This window comes from Schistocerca cancellata, chromosome 2 (genome assembly GCF_023864275.1).
Source record: "Schistocerca cancellata isolate TAMUIC-IGC-003103 chromosome 2, iqSchCanc2.1, whole genome shotgun sequence".
Lineage (NCBI taxonomy): Eukaryota > Metazoa > Arthropoda > Insecta > Orthoptera > Acrididae > Schistocerca > Schistocerca cancellata.
In genome coordinates, this window is record NC_064627.1 from 509,638,777 (window position 1) to 509,656,564 (window position 17,788).

At 46.2% G+C, this 17,788-nt stretch overlaps 1 non-coding gene across 1 annotated transcript; it reads left to right on the forward strand.

The window, feature by feature from the left end:
* Positions 1 to 15,031: 15,031 nt before the first annotated feature.
* On the forward strand, positions 15,032 to 15,106 carry Trnas-cga (transfer RNA serine (anticodon CGA)). The gene has a single exon. It is a non-coding gene; the product is annotated as a tRNA-Ser (tRNA).
* Positions 15,107 to 17,788: the final 2,682 nt, after the last annotated feature.

A 17,788-nucleotide genomic window follows, 5' to 3' on the forward strand; every position in this document is an offset into this window, starting at 1 on the left:
ATCACACAGCCGCCTTCTTACTAGCATGCAGTCGCTTCAGTCTGGAACCACGCGACCGCTACGGTCGCAGGTTCGAATCCTGCCTCGGGCATGGATGTGTGATGTCCTTAGGTTAGTTAGGTTTAAGTAGTTCTAAGTTCTAGGGGACTGATGACCACAGATGTTAAGTCCCATAGTGCTCAGAGCCATTTGAACCATTTGAACTAGCATGCCAATATACACTCCTGGAAATTGAAATAAGAACACCGTGAATTCATTGTCCCAGGAAGGGGAAACTTTATTGACACATTCCTGGGGTCAGATACATCACATGATCACACTGACAGAACCACAGGCACATAGACACAGGCAACAGAGCATGCACAATGTCGGCACTAGTACAGTGTATATCCACCTTTCGCAGCAATGCAGGCTGCTATTCTCCCATGGAGACGATCGTAGAGATGCTGGATGCAGTCCTGTGGAACGGCTTGCCATGCCATTTCCACCTGGCGCCTCAGTTGGACCAGCGTTCGTGCTGGACGTGCAGACCGCGTGAGACGACGCTTCATCCAGTCCCAAACATGCTCAATGGGGGACAGATCCGGAGATCTTGCTGGCCAGGGTAGTTGACTTACACCTTCTAGAGCACGTTGGGTGGCACGGGATACATGCGGACGTGCATTGTCCTGTTGGAACAGCAAGTTCCCTTGCCGGTCTAGGAATGGTAGAACGATGGGTTCGATGACGGTTTGGATGTACCGTGCACTATTCAGTGTCCCCTCGACGATCACCAGTGGTGTACGGCCAGTGTAGGAGATCGCTCCCCACACCATGATGCCGGGTGTTGGCCCTGTGTGCCTCGGTCGTATGCAGTCCTGATTGTGGCGCTCACCTGCACGGCGCCAAACACGCATACGACCATCATTGGCACCAAGGCAGAAGCGACTCTCATCGCTGAAGACGACACGTCTCCATTCGTCCCTCCATTCACGCCTGTCGCGACACCACTGGAGGCGGGCTGCACGATGTTGGGGCGTGAGCGGAAGACGGCCTAACGGTGTGCGGGACCGTAGCCCAGCTTCATGGAGACGGTTGCGAATGGTCCTCGCCGATACCCCAGGAGCAACAGTGTCCCTAATTTGCTGGGAAGTGGCGGTGCGGTCCCCTACGGCACTGCGTAGGATCCTACGGTCTTGGCGTGCATCCGTGCGTCGCTGCGGTCCGGTCCCAGGTCGACGGGCACGTGCACCTTCCGCCGACCACTGGCGACAACATCGATGTACTGTGGAGACCTCACGCCCCACGTGTTGAGCAATTCGGCGGTACGTCCACCCGGCCTCCCGCATGCCCACTATACGCCCTCGCTCAAAGTCCGTCAACTGCACATACGGTTCACGTCCACGCTGTCGCGGCATGCTACCAGTGTTAAAGACTGCGATGGAGCTCCGTATGCCACGGCAAACTGGCTGACACTGACGGCGGCGGTGCACAAATGCTGCGCAGCTAGCGCCATTCGACGGCCAACACCGCGGTTCCTGGTGTGTCCGCTATGCCGTGCGTGTGATCATTGCTTGTACAGCCCTCTCGCAGTGTCCGGAGCAAGTATGGTGGTTCTGACACACCGGTGTCAATGTGTTCTTTTTTCCATTTCCAGGAGTGTAGTACGATTCTACTTTTTGCAGAATACTAAACCGTGAATTTACTTTCAAGTTTTTTTTCTTTAAGAATTTACTTTATATACTAGCGATTAATCAAGAACATAAACACATTTAATCACACTAGGTGAGCGTGAAAGTAGTTGCCAGGAAGTAACTGATGGAAAATCTAATTACTTTTATCAAATGTGATTTTTATTCCTAAAATCTTTTTCAAAAACAGATTTAAAATTATAAGCAGAAAAGCACCCTGGAAATATCAAGTTATAATTTTATTTAGAGGCAGGAAGAACAATATTAACAGTAGGAGCCCTCGGGCTGAGAAGCTTGCCTGCTCCCTTTCAACTCGGCCGTAGTCATGACCGCTCACAACAACCTCTGAAAGAGTACACTGGTGCAAATCTGCAACACACCAGATTACATCAAACAAACTAAATTTTAACAACCCACAGAAACACGTAAACTACGCACCCCGTAAGGTTGATGGAAATGGTACAACACTCAAATTATTTGCCACTGCAAGTGCAATTTGTTTTTTTTTGTTTTTTTAAAAGTACTCTTACGGTGGAAGGGTGGCAACCTTATAACCTAAAATGAGTATTTAAATAAAACCCATAAAATGCAGACTTACGTAAAATGTACAACGTGCTCTACATTACGCATATACCACCTCGCAAGATGATAGGCAAGATAAAAACATATTTCAAGAATTCGGCCTCTAAGCAATAAATTCGTTAACACCGAATCCGACAAACAAGACAGAGGCAGCTATTAACGTACGGCATACCGACAGACAGACAGACACTAACTGCCTAACAAATGCGGACGAAAGACAGGCGAGCAAGCTGGGGACAAGAGACTGACCAAGAAAACAAGTAGGATTTAACAAGTACATGAAACAACATACCAGCAATCACTTAACTTCTAATAAACGGCCATGTCTGGCGAAGACCTGGCGCAGCACCCCCAAAACGCTCTCGCGAACCGTCCGCTGCCAGCCGCTTCAACGGACGCCGATCTCCCGTCTCACGGCGTCGCAGCTCGCCCCGGCCAGACCGATGTAGTTGGTTGACTCCTGTTGCTCTCGTGTCGACTGCGAAGCCACTACCCCTCGCTATTCAGCGCTGCCCACTGGACTCACGTGGCGACCTCACATGCGCCGACGCTCCAGGCGGACAAGTCATCATGTGTCTCAGTGCGCGACCGACCAACCGTCGATCCAACCGCCAATGCCCATTGCTGGAGCAAACTCGAGCATACTGGCGGCCTAACACATACTAGCACTCCGGACGACACACAGACACTAACTGCTGCACAAATGCAAACGAGAGACAGACCAGCAACTGGTGACGCGAGACTGACCTAGCCTCACTCCGACTGACCAATTGCCATACTCGCTGCCACTGACAGACTGACCCTTTGCCCCGCTCATAGCGGCCCTTAAATGCACGTGAAAAGGCAACCTTTCCCCTTTCCCACCAGAGGGAGACACCAAAGCTGCGATTGTCACAGCGGCGCCACCGCCAGAAACGGAAGGCGACTGCTTTACACTACGTGCTGCGGCGCGCTCTTCAAAACAGCAAATTTTACCACGGCTCAGATACAAAATTCGATCTATTCACTCACAAATTAATTTAGATGCAATTTTTGAATGATAAATCTGTTTTGTGATCTTCCCTTATATATAGATTGTAGATGGCGGTCTTCATTCTTTGTGCAGTTGCGCTGAAATGCTAATCACTTACATGCGAACATGTACTGTAAACGGACCATGTTAACAGGCACGGGACTCCGCTACCCATCGCCAGGTTCGAACGTGGGCTCTCTGCTGGGCGTGAGGAACAGGATGGGGCGGATGTGTCACGGGTGGCACTCTAAGACAGAATAACAACATTTATTGATCAGCTACAATGCACTGGTTGTGAGTCCGCTGGTCGAGATTTGCTTCCTCTCGTAATAACCTCGGCGACGATGAAGGGGCACGGCGACGACTGTAGCTTCGCTGTCGTTAACTGGAATCTTGTGCCTCTTGTGCTTTCTGCCGCTGATGTCTGCGGCACTTGTTCCCCAATAGGTCGGTGGAATATTCTGGTGTTGCTTTGCTGGCGTAACTGACCCGATCACCCCCATCGATATTGACAGCCTGGCGTGTGGCGAGGTGCTCTGACACGTCCTCCGCTGGCCGGTAACCCAGTATTCTCCTTCGTGTTCCTTACCTCGGCGCTCCAACTACCCACTTACTCCACGGTGTCATAGCACGGAACTGCGCAGCAGAATACAATACAAACACGGCTTCTGGCTCCCAATATTACTTCATGTTATAACTAAGTTCATTACTGTAAAATTCCTACGTTCAATTAACTTAATTGCACTCAGCAAAAAATGGTTCAAATGGCTCTGAGCACTATGGGACTCAACATCTGAGGTCATAAGTCCCCTAGAACTTAGATCTACTTAAACCTAACTAACCTAAGGACATCACACACACCCATGCCCGAGGCAGGATTCGAACCTGCGACCACTGTAATCATTCTAACTTACTAGACTGGCAACAGGGCACTTCATTGGCGACATAAATTTGTTATTGAGATCGCTGTCATTCATTTACTATGCAGTCCAAATTTTATCATTTCATCCCCATCCGGCGCGCAGGTCGCCCAATGTGGCGTCGAATGTACTAAGACCTGCACCCAGGCGGCCAGACCTGCCCCGTAATGAGCCTCCCGGCCAATCACGCCATCCGCTCATTTCCATTTCCATTGTTTTACAAAAAAAAAATTACGAGATGGAAGTGTGAAAGCCACAAATTAATTTATAAAAATTCGTGAGCAGTTTTTTCATTCTCGAAGATTACCAAACTACGTGGCCTTTGAATCGTAGTGTCCTAATGTGGAACATACTGACCTGCGTTTCTTGAATTATTGCTACTTGAACGGAACTGGGGTCTATTTTATGTTATTTTATGTAACTAAATCCACAATATGTTCTTAAAACGGTGGCGATCAAGTTGAAGCAGTGTAGAAGCGAGGAGCTGGCAGCATTAAGGTGCTGGGAAGTAAAATGCACCATCTGCAACAGAAAAGACATTTATTCATAATCACGGGACAATGCGATTACTGTATAATTATATATTTTATTTAGCGTAACTTCACCAAATATGACAAATATGGAAGTTTCCAGCAGTACATTACAAAAAAAAAGTTACACTTTGATTGTGTACAATATTAAATCAGTTGACTTTAAGCTCTCCAGTACACATGTTTCCTCTTGTATTGGACAAGTACATCTACACTAACGTTCACAAAGGAAACTTCATTAGGCAAATTACGCACTAATAACACCAGCGCAAAATAAATCAGACATTCGGCTCAGATCGGGCAGTGAGATAGATACTAAAATACTTGAGGAACAGTAAGCAATTACAATGTTTACAAGTGCAGTTCAAGAAATGAGATCAAAATGACTGCAACAAAACTTATGGGCACAAATAATTAACTTGAGCCAGACTCCCACTCCAATAAAATACGTGCAGTCAGTGTTCAAAGAATGACATCCAACTGAGCAGTAATTAGCCTTATGACTAAACTTCCATTCACCTTTCTCATTAAGGAAAATTATATTAAATAAATGATCAATGACTGCAACAAATTAAAACCAAAAACTTCAGCTAACCGATTATTTTTTTCCCACGTCAGCACAAGAAATAGTCCAAATCAGACATCAGGCTCCGAATCAAATTCGAGAGCCGTGTTTCCCATTGAAGCGATTTTGCCAGTGCAGTCGTCCATTCAAAATACCGCCCGATTCCGACAGGTGCTTATACTCGTACACTGAAGCGCCAAAGATATTGGTATAGGCATACATATTCAAATACAGAGATATGTAAACAGTCAGAATACGGACCTGCGGTCGGCAATGCCAATATAAGACAAGTGTCTGGCGCAGTTGTTACAGCTGCTGCAATGGCACTTTATCAAGATTTTAAGTGAGTTTGAACGTGGTGTCATAGTCGGTGCACGAGCGATGTGACAGAGCATCTGCGATGTAATGACGACGAGGGGATTTTCCCGTACGACAATTTCGAGAGTGTAACTTGAAAATTTGGGATCCAGTAAAACATCAAATCTCCGACAACGCTCCGGCCGGAAAAAGATCATGCAAGAACGGGACCAACGACGACTGAAGAGAATCGTTCCACGTGACGGAAGTGCAACCCTTCCTCCCCATATTGCTGCAGCTTTCAATGCTGGGACTTCAACAAGCGTCAGCGTGCGAACCATTCAACGAAACATAATCGATGTGGGCTTTCGGAACCGAAAGCCCATCCCTGTGTCCTTGGCGACTACACGACACGAAGCTTTGCGCCTCGCCTGGGTCCGTCAGTACCGACATTGGACTGTTGATGACCGGAAACAAGTTCCCTGGTCGGGCGAGTCTCGTTTCAAATTGCATCGAGCGATGGACGTGCACGGGTATGGAGACAACATCATGAATCCATGGACACTCTATGTCAGCAGAGGACTTTTCAGCTGGTGGAGGCTCTGTAATGGCGTGGGGCGTGTGCAGTTGGAGTGATATAGGATCCTGATACGTCTAGATACGACTCTGACAGGTGCATGTACGTAAGCATTCTGTCTGATTACCTGCATCTATTCATGACCATTGTGCATTCCGACGAACTTGGGCAATTCCAGCAGGACAATGCGACACCCCACACGTCCATAAAAGCCACAGAGTGGCTCCAGGAACACTCCTCTGAGTCTGAATACTTCCGCTGGCCACGAAATTTACCAGATATGAACATTGTTGAGCATATCTGTGATGCCTTGCAACATGCTGTTTAGAAGAGATCTCTACCCCCTCATACTCTTAAGGGTTTATGGACAGCCCTGCAGGATTTATTGTGTCAGTTCCCTCCAGCACTACTTCAGACATTAGTCGAGACCATGCCACGTCGTGTTGCGGCACTTCTGTGTGCTCACGTGGACCCTAGACGATATTAGACAGGTGTACCAGTTTCTTTGACTCTTCCGTGTAGCTTTCAATGCCCACATAATAACCAGTTCCAGCTGCCCCGTGACCCTTCCTCTGGTTAGCGGTGACCAACAACAGAGGTTGTGCATTTGATAGAGGCGTTAATTCAACATTTCCGATATCAGTAATGCCCCCTGAGGGGACGCAGGACAGAACGTCGCTTAGCCGTCGGCGGAGAGGTGACACTGTGTTTTCGATTAGACATTGAAAGGGTGCACGGCTCAATTCTGCTCGCCCTCCTTCCCCCCCCCCTCTCCAGTGAAAGTCAAACTTAATGGGGGGGGGGGGGGCAGTGGAGTGGCGGGTGGGGTAACCGAAACGAATGCATCACCCTAATTCTATTTTTTTTTTACTTCCTTAAGAAAAGGAAATTGTTCCAAGTTTTTTGACCTTTTTTCGAAAGAAATTGAAGAACTTAGTAAATGCAGCAAATACAAAGTAACCATTTCATTCTGTTCTTTAAACACTGGAAAGCTTATCCTGTTAAATGTTTTCCTTAGTTCCTGTAAACTTGAGATTTTGGAGTAAGGCTCTTTCAAAATTGACTTTATCAATTCAGTATTGGAGGCACTGACGACTAGTAAATAAGGCAGTTAAACCCAAGATTCACATCATCAGTCTTAAGACTGTGTCACATCACGTCTTAAAACGCGTGGTTGGCGGACCCAAAATAAAACCTCCTTCCTTTCCATATCAAAATAATATAAAGCACTAAGCAGGTTCAGCAAGAATTATTAATTGCCATACGACATTGCTCGTTAATAGACAATAACATGTCAAAAACCTAAAGAAATCTGCCCTTAGCAACTGCGCAAGCGCAACGCTGACCAATTTGAAATGAACAAAATTTCAGTACTCATGAAACTGTAATAACATTTAAGACAGATACAGGATAATAGAATCAAAGATCGGCGGCCATGCAAGCAAGTTTTACAGTGGGCGAAGGGACTTTAGGATTTACACGAAATTTGGTTGAATAAAAGATTCCCATTATCATTTATTTTAAGGGACCTGAAGCTTACGTCCAAACAAGCAAACGCACTTCCACGGACAAGATGGCTGTGAAGCTCATAAACACAGGAGTCTTGCTGCGCAATAGCTGATCAAAAAAATCAGGTACAAAGCGAAAAATTTCATGAGACCTTCACAGCAAATTCCCTAGAATATACAGAGTTCCGCAAACGACAGAACCGTACTTATATTAAAAGCTACCTCTGGACAGTACTACTTGCTTTTGCTTCAGCGGGGTTTAAAGAAATCAGCTATAGTAAACCATAAGGGAAACTAATTATAAATGTAAATGACTCATGCCCGGTATCATATACAACTGAAATAGCAGAGCGCCAAAGTAAGGGATACACTTAATCTCAGGTGGTTACAGGCAAGCAAACAACGGCAGTATGCGATGAAATATACGGGAAGAACTAGCCAAGGTAGCAAATAAGAAATAATGCGGGTTTAGTGGAATCAGCTGTCCAGCTCTCATACAAAAATAGATAACTTTTCCACAGAGCTGCAAGGTCAACTAAATCGTACAGTGTGGCCCCTTTCCATGTTCGCTTTTGAATTCAAGAAACAAGGTATTAAATAGTGACTAATCTGTCAGAGAAGTGCGAACAGTAAGCGCAGGCTGCGTACCCAATCAACCAAGCCACAGCACCCAGTAACGTGGTAAGCAGGAATCAAAATACAAATTGCAATCCGAATTTGCTAGAAATCGCTAATACATCTCAAGAAAATTGGCTAAACGCAGTCTGGTAGCAAAATACAAACTAGCATCTTCGCTCACATCTAACAGGATATCAGAGTGCTGCGGCGTCATCGCATAAGACAGTTTTGGTGCGAATTTTCTGCAGTGGATTTGCAGCCATTCCCGTAAGTCAGGCCAGGGCTTGTGCACAGTAACTTTGTGTAAAGTATGACGAGCCGACAGGAGCGCAAGAGTTGCCGGAACGGCATGCTCAGCGGGACGGTGAATAACTCTCGCTGCAAATCGCCATCGAAACTTGCGCACTGACGTTAACCTAAAGTGTGTCAATACGTCAACTTGGCGAGGCGCGTCCGCAAAATACATGAACACACAGTTCGACCCTCTGAGTTTGCAAGAGACTCGAAGCCAGTCAGCAGTTGTCCAGATCAGGCTTTCCAGCAGCACGGTTGACTCCTGCCTGGAGTCATGGGTTTGCATCCCGGCTGCTGCAGATGACATCCACTCTCAACATTCGCCTTCCGCCGTCGTGAGGTGCAGGCTGGCGTGGCTCGAGTTCCACTCGTCACCGGAGGCAGGCGCGCGGCTGTCCTCAAAGTGTTCGCTGCTGGGGTAGCATGCCTCACTGTGGCTGTCGCAATTGGGCCGCTGGTAATGGGGCTGCGTCCTCAATGAAGCGGAGCGACCAAACCGCCGAGTGAGCGACATTGGATGTGAGCGGGACGACGGACACCTGTAACGCCTCAGCCAAAGGAAAATAAAATGTTTACAGATGCCACAGCGTCTCTCTGCATCCGTGAGCTGCCCTGGGCCCTTCCAGCCTTCACTCCAGCATCCCTGTGCCTCTGGAGAATTCAGGAGGAACGACCAGAACTACCATCTAAGTCTGAAAGGAACTAGGATGTAGAGGGCCACACATCGGATGAGAACAAAATTAATGACTGTTACAGAAAAAGACTCACCACAATATATGCACATAACAATTCCTAAGCCAGGTTCGTTTCCTCCAACAGTTCAATGGATGACACTTAAACACCAGTCGGCGTGATGGCCCCAATAACGCTCCACATGCTAGGCTTTCGCCTTCCAGCTGTGTCTGGCCCACTGGTGCTCTCACATGTCCTTGAAAAAACCGGACACTCCTACTAGCAAGTCCTTCCCTCCTGCATGCCACGCACTGCGCTATATCCCTACCATCTGGTGCTCCGAGCAGTCCTGTGTGCCCGTGTCTCACAGTTTCCCAGAAACGAAGAAGGGACATACATAGGATAGATAGAACCGCCAAGGATGTTGCGTGCACACATTTACAAAAGATTCCACTTCAATTATGCATAATGTACTGTTTATGAACCAGTTGGTTCTCCTCGTAATTTGAGCCACGTCTGAATGCTGTTAGGCATACTCCTTACCATTCTGTCCATATAAGCATGTGGGATATTGTCCCATTCCTCAGCGGCCTCTAAGATGCCCTGTAAGGAGTCAGGTGGGACATGGATGAATGATAATTGCTCCATTAATAGTGAAGCTCCATCTTGAAGTGATAAATTTGATCATGTTCCCATTGTAAATTTCTAATAAAAGGTCAAACCTTTATTTGTAGATCTTAAATCGACATGACGATTGCAGACCGTTCGTTATAACATGACCGACGGAGAATCATTGCAGCTAAGACCTGGGGAATATGGTGGCCGTTCCATTCGGCTGATCCTATGTTCCACTATTAAGGTCTTTACAAGAGCATGACGATGGGGGCGTGCACTGCCGTCCATCAGCGTGATTACCCTCCAATACATTCACCAAATGTCGTCGCAGTATTTCAAACCAGTCATCCTCCGAGGTACTGGAACGTAGGGTGTCCTGCGGACATAAATGATTACACCCCTAATCGTGACTCACCCACATCGATGGGGGTCGTGTGGTCTACGATACATTTACGATTTAAATGTTCTGGTTGTCTCCACACACGAATATCAAGGCGGAGACTGATGTTGGTCTCATCAGTAAACACTGTTGTATCCCACTGCTGTTTGGTCCACAGAGAATGAGGTCGTGTCCGTGCGATACGAGTGAGATTTAAAGGAGTAACCTTGACAGGTCTTCTGGTACGTAATCCCTGCCTGTTTCGTAGCGTTTGTGTTGACACCCGCCGCCGTAGACCTGTAACATTGTGTTGAGGGTTTCTACTTATGCTGGTATCAGTCTTACACACCTGTTGGTTTTCTTCTGCGACTGCATCTGTACCGATCCTCAACTGATCCTGTCGTTCGGAACTTGTTCCAGAATCTAGAGAAATCACTTTGACTCACAGCGACATTTGTTGTGATGTCCACCTGCCTCATTTGCTGCTCCATTAGAATGACTATACGTAGAATAGCAACATAAGTTATTATTACCCGAATCATACTGAAGCAACACAATTCTCGTAATGACACAAATAGAAAGTACAGCAATGTTTACAAGAGACTAATTTGTATATACTGCACATATACCAAGTCACGGTAGAAACATGAACTGTTTGGTCCAGAATTAATAAAAAAAAAGAAGTATTGATATATAGTGTATTTTAGGATCAGAAAATTCAGCATTAAAATTTCAACAATATGCAGCATTTATTTTCACCATTGTACTACTATCCGAGCCACTCTGGGAGCGGCTGTGATAAATAATTAGAGCAGATTCAAGGTTGCGATAAATGCGTTGGACAAACGTCGAGAACTGAGAATAGTACAGGATGGTGGTGGAATGTGGTGTGGCATTACTAAAACAGACTTCCTGTATTCAGTACAAGTGCATTGTCACTGCCCAACACGTTGGTTGGGGGGTCCAAAGTTCGAAAATATTTTAGTAAGATACTGAATTCTTAGGGCCATAGTCATTCCCCTATCTGGGACAAGCCAGACAAAGTGAGTAAATGAGTCCACCACAAAGAAGACACACATGCTCACACTCTACGCGCGTCTAAGAAGTCCTAAATAGTCCACGAACAATACATCCATCGGTCTCTTTCCCCGCGACTTGAGTACAACAAACCATGGCGAGCATTGGGGACTGACATCGCTGACACATCTCTGACACTGCTGGACCAAATTTCTAACACCAAAACTGAGAGATGGCCACGTAATGTGTTCAATTACAAGTGAATGAAACACTGTTTTGGCGCCATAAGCTTTTTTGACTACACTCTTTGCAAGGTATATTCTGTGGCCTGGAATGTGTACACATCTTTGTTTACATTACTGAGTTTACATTTGGAACCATGTGTATATAGATTATAAACTGTTCGGGCAGTTTAGTAATAATTTAGAGTTCTGCTTTTAGGTTTTGTGGATGTTACTCTACATGTTGTACTTTTGCTCCATTTTAGCGCTGTTCTTCTTCTTATAACTGCCATTTGGAATTCTGTTTTCGTGACTTCACAGCTCTAGAAATTGAACACCTGTTTTGATGTTGTGTTTTGGTAGGTGTTGCCAAATGTCGAATGATATCGCCAAAGATCGAAGATTGAAGCGATTTCACAGCTCTACAATAACTTTATTATTTGAGATATTTTCACAATGCTTTGAACACACATACAAAAACTCAAAAAGTTTTTTTAGGCATTCACAAATGTTCGATATGTGCCCCTTTAGTGATTCGGCAGACATCAAGCCGATAATCAAGTTCTTCTCACACTCGGCGCAGCATGTCCCCATCAATGAGTTCGAAAGCATCGTTGATGCGAGCTCGCAGTTCTGGCACGTTTCTTGGTAGAGGAGGTTTAAACACTGAATCTTTCACATAAACCCACAGAAAGAAATCGCATGGGGTTAAGTCGGGAGAGCGTGGAGGCCATGACATGAATTGATGATCATGATCTCCACCACGACCGATCCATCTCCTGTTTAAGAAATGCCGAACATCTTGATGGAAGTGCGGTGGAGCACCATCTTGTTGAAAGATGAAGTCGGCACTGTCGGTCTCCAGTTGTGGCATGAGCCAATTTTCCAGCATGTCCAGATACACGTGTCCTGTAACGTTTTTTTCGCAGAAGAAAAAGGTGACGTAAACTTTAAACCGTGAGATTGCACAAAACACGTTAACTTTTGGTGAATTGAGAATTTGCTGCTCGAATGCATGAGGATTCTCTACCGCCCAGATTCGCACATTGTGTCTGTTCACTTCACCATTAAGAAAAAATGTTGCTTCATCACTGAAAACAAGTTTCGCACTGAACGCATCCTCTTCCATGAGCTGTTGCAACCGCGCCGAAAATTCAAAGCGTTTGTCATCGGGTGTCAGGGCTTGTAGCAATTGTAAACGGTAAGGCTTCTGCTTTAGCCTTTTCCGTAAGACTTTCCAAACCGTCGGCTGTGGTACGATTAGCTCCCTGCTTGCTCTATTCGTCGACTTCCGCGGGCTACGCGTGAAACTTGCCCGCACGCGTTCAACCGTTTCTTCGCTCACTGCAGGCTGACCCGTTGATTTCCCCTTACAGAGGCATCCAGAAGCTTTAAACTGCGCATACCATCGCCGAATGGAGTTAGCAGTTGGTGGATCTTTGTTGAACTTCGTCCTGAAGTGTCGTTGCACTGTTATGACTGACTGATACTGCGACGACATTTGGTGAATGTATTGGAGGGTAATCACGCTGATGGACGGCAGTGCACGCCCCCATCGTCATGCTCTTGTAAAGACCTTAATAGTGGAACATAGGATCAGCCGAATGGAACGGCCACCATATTCCCCAGGTCTTAGCTGCAATGATTCTCCGTCGGTCATGTTATAACGAACGGTCTGCAATCGTCATGTCGATTTAAGATCTACAAATAAAGGTTTGACCTTTTATTAGAAATTTACAATGGGAACATGATCAAATTTATCACTTCAAGATGGAGCTTCACTATTAATGGAGCAATTATCATTCATCCATGTCCCACCTGACTCCTTACAGGGCATCTTAGAGGCCGCTGAGGAATGGGACAATATCCCACATGCTTATATGGACAGAATGGTAAGGAGTATGCCTAACAGCATTCAGACGTGGCTCAAATTACGAGGAGAACCAACTGGTTCATAAACAGTACATTATGCATAATTGAAGTGGAATCTTTTGTAAATGTGTGCACGCAACATCCTTGGCGGTTCTATCTATCCTATGTATGTCCCTTCTTCGTTTCTGGGAAACTGTGAGACACGGGCACACAGGACTGCTCGGAGCACCAGATGGTAGGGATATAGCGCAGTGCGTGGCATGCAGGAGGGAAGGACTTGCTAGTAGGAGTGTCCGGTTTTTTCAAGGACATGTGAGAGCACCAGTGGGCCAGACACAGCTGGAAGGCGAAAGCCTAGCATGTGGAGCGTTATTGGGGCCATCACGCCGACTGGTGTTTAAGTGTCATCCATTGAACTGTTGGAGGAAACGAACCTGGCTTAGGAATTGTTATGTGCATATATTGTGGTGAGTCTTTTTCTGTAACAGTCATTAATTTTGTTCTCATCCGATGTGTGGCCCTCTACATCCTAGTTCCTTTCAGACTTAGATGGTAGTTCTGGTCGTTCCTCCTGAATTCTCCAGAGGCACAGGGATGCTGGAGTGAAGGCTGGAAGGGCCCAGGGCAGCTCACGGATGCAGAGAGACGCTGTGGCATCTGTAAACATTTTATTTTCCTTTGGCTGAGGCGTTACAGGTGTCCGTCGTCCCGCTCACATCCAATGTCGCTCACTCGGCGGTTTGGTCGCTCCGCTTCATTGAGGACGCAGCCCCATTACCAGCGGCCCAATTGCGACAGCCACAGTGAGGCATGCTACCCCAGCAGCGAACACTTTGAGGACAGCCGCGCGCCTGCCTCCGGTGACGAGTGGAACTCGAGCCACGCCAGCCTGCACCTCACGACGGCGGAAGGCGAATGTTGAGAGTGGATGTCATCTGCAGCAGCCGGGATGCAAACCCATGACTCCAGGCAGGAGTCAACCGTGCTGCTGGAAAGCCTGATCTGGACAACTGCTGACTGGCTTCGAGTCTCTTGCAAACTCAGAGGGTCGAACTGTGTGTTCATGTATTTTGCGGACGCGCCTCGCCAAGAGCTCAGTTGGTAGAGCACTTGCCCGCGAAAGGCAAAGGTCCCGAGTTCGATTCTCGGTCGGGCACACAGTTTTAATCCGCCAGGAAGTTTCATATCAGCGCACACTCCGCTGCAGAGTGAAAATCTCATTCTGGAAACATCCCCCAGGCTGTGGCTAAGCCATGTCTCCGCAATATCCTTCCTTTCAGGAGTGCTAGTTCTGCAAGGTTCGCAGGAGAGCTTCTGTAAAGTTTGGAAGGTAGGAGACGAGATACTGGCAGAAGTAAAGCTGTGAGACCGGGCGTGAGTCGTGCTTCGGTTGCTCAGTTGGTAGAGCACTTGCCCGCGAAAGGCAAAGGTCCCGAGTTCGATTCTCGGTCGGGCACACAGTTTTAATCCGCCAGGAAGTTTCATATCAGCGCACACTCCGCTGCAGAGTGAAAATCTCATTCTGGAAACATCCCCCAGGCTGTGGCTAAGCCATGTCTCCGCAATATCCTTTCTTTCAGGAGTGCTAGTTCTGCAAGGTTCGCAGGAGAGCTTCTGTAAAGTTTGGAAGGTAGGAGACGAGATACTGGCAGAAGTAAAGCTGTGAGACCGGGCGTGAGTCGTGCTTCGGTAGCTCAGTTGGTAGAGCACTTGCCCGCGAAAGGCAAAGGTCCCGAGTTCGATTCTCGGTCGGGCACACAGTTTTAATCCGCCAGGAAGTTTCATATCAGCGCACACTCCGCTGCAGAGTGAAAATCTCATTCTGGAAGTTAATCCAATCTTTGTCGCTCGATTTCCAAAACTTTTATTTTCTCATACTAATTACATGTTTTCTAAGGATCTTCCAAACATATTTGTTTCAAACTTTCAGTAAATGTTACACAGTACCTTCCGCATAATTTAACACAGCCTTTTTCCAAAAAACTGTATATTTTTGAATATATAAATAAAAAATTGCAAAAAAATGTTGTGAATTTTCATTACAATTGCAAAAAAATTATCTTTAATAACTAAACTAAAATTTTGTAAAATCCCTGTGTTAAGTTGTAGCCCATATTCCAATAAATAATCTGTAAAAAGTTCAACTTCCTACCTCAAATACTTTGTGAGGAAAGATGTAATTTATAAGCGTTATTTTAACATTGGAAGTATAGGGCTTTCCGGAGCCCCTTAAAGCCACAACCAACCTGGCCAGCACCCTAGCTGTCATCGTGGATCTGCCGGGTGTACTGGATCGGGGGATGGTGCACTCCCCCTCCCCCGACGAATCTCGGCACCGGCGTGCTACAAAGTGCGGCTATCCCGGTGGGTCTCCAATTTCCTTCCTCACTGTTCTTTGTTTATGTTTCTCCTCCTTAGCTACGTTCCAGGGAAATACTTTCCGAAAATAGTTTCTAACAATTACATTTATCTTAACTGTTAAAATACTTCTCTTTTAAAGAAATACTGTTCTTGCCGTCACCCTGTTTTCTTACAAGGCAACGCAGTGTTACTGCCGTTGTCGTTTCATCTTGGCGCGTACTTTTTGACACTCCTGAAGATTGAGAGCGGGGCAATTGGCACTTAGCGTCTGTAACGAGAGGCGGAATATTGGCGCTATGCGGAGAGACTAATTACGGTTGGCTGTTGGCGCGCCGCCAGCGCCGCGGTGGCTGGCCGACTCATTACTGCGGCCGCGCTGACAGCCGCGTCCCGCCCTTCTTAACTAGAGCGGCGGGCGCGCTCCGCGGCTGCCCGGCGCCCCGCCACCGCAGGGTGACGGCCGGGGGCGCAGACCGCGGCAAACAGCCTCAAGTGGCTATTCGGTGAATCATTTTGAAGCGTGTTGCAGCAAGTGTGCCGCAGAATGGCGCAATAACGTAATAATCCGTATCCGGCAAACATGGTCCCATTCGGAAGAGCTCCAGAAGTGGAGTCTGAGAAGTCATCGTCATATCTTTGAATGAATGAGCGTATAGGCTGATATCACCGAGACCACCCACCAAAAATACGCAGCCTGACAAAAAAAAAACAAAAATAAATAAATAAATAAAAATAAGAAAAGAAATACCAAACAAGGTAGCAAAAACGAAATGAAAAGTTCCAGATTGGGAGGGCACGTGGTGCCTGAAAAGTAAGCTAGCAGTGTTGTTTACGACTTCGTACAGAATGGTAGGAAGAGGTGGCTACAGAATGCTACAGCAACTGTCATCGTAGGAAAGCTGAAAAGAACAGAAATGATTAGCAAAAAAGACAACACTACAGTCAGAAGGTTTAATTAACTTCTATTTCTCCAAGTGTACACACAAACTTTATGAGTAATGCAGTATGAAACAGAGTCCAGCTCATACTACAGCAAGAAGGGTGAGGTTCTCTGAACTAAAGAAGTGGTTCAAATGGCTCTAAGCACTATGGGACTTAACATCTGAGGTCATCAGTCTTCTAGACTTAGAAACTACTTAAACCCAACTACCCTTAGGACATCACAGACATCCATGCCCGAGGTAGGATTCGAACCTGCGACCGTAGCAGGCGTGCAGTTCTGGACTGAAGCGCCTAGAACTGCTCGGCCACAGCGGCCAGCTGTGAACTAAAGCACGATCAAAGCTTGACTAGGTGACGTCTGCATAGGGTCACGTAGTGAAGAGCTCCAAGTGCTGGTGGGTCGTGTTGCTGCAGCACCGACTCAAAGGAAGGCCTCAGCGCTTGTTCGTGACGTCACGTCAGCTAGGCACGGCGAACGCCAGGTCTGTCGCAGGCAGAAACGCCTGGACGTGCTTGTCACTAAAATCTCTTATTTTTGGACAAATGTTTGGTATTGTTTTGGATTCTGCAGTTTTATTTAGATGAAAGATTTTCTTCTATCGTAAAGCTACAAATGAAGATCATAGTTATGTATTACTGAATCCCGTATAAACAAACGTAGATCAATATGAGAAGACGCTTTGCCCCATTGCAAGTTACGGAAATTTTACATTCAAGTAACTATATTTACTTGATCCGTTTTGCTATCGAAACTTATCCCAACCCCCTTACAGTGAACTCGTTTCTTTTATTTATTTATTTATTTTCGTTTGACATCGTCACGGGAAATGTGAACTAATTTACATGTGTAAATGTCCAACTGTTGCCAGTCATTAGATAACAGTCGTTTTCAACGAAAGGAATTCTAAACAGGAAAAAAAAATAGCTTCATCATCGAAAATACTGCTGAGCTTAAATTTTTTAAACATGCACATTAGAAAAGATAAATATTCCCCTCTTGCAACTGAAAGGAGAAACTTTATAAAATAAAAAAGTTTTATTTGATAAAACAAGTATCTCTCTTTTGCCTCTTCTTCTGTCCCCCACCCCATCCCCCAACGTGTACAATCGCAAGATATTTCATTAACATTCAGTGC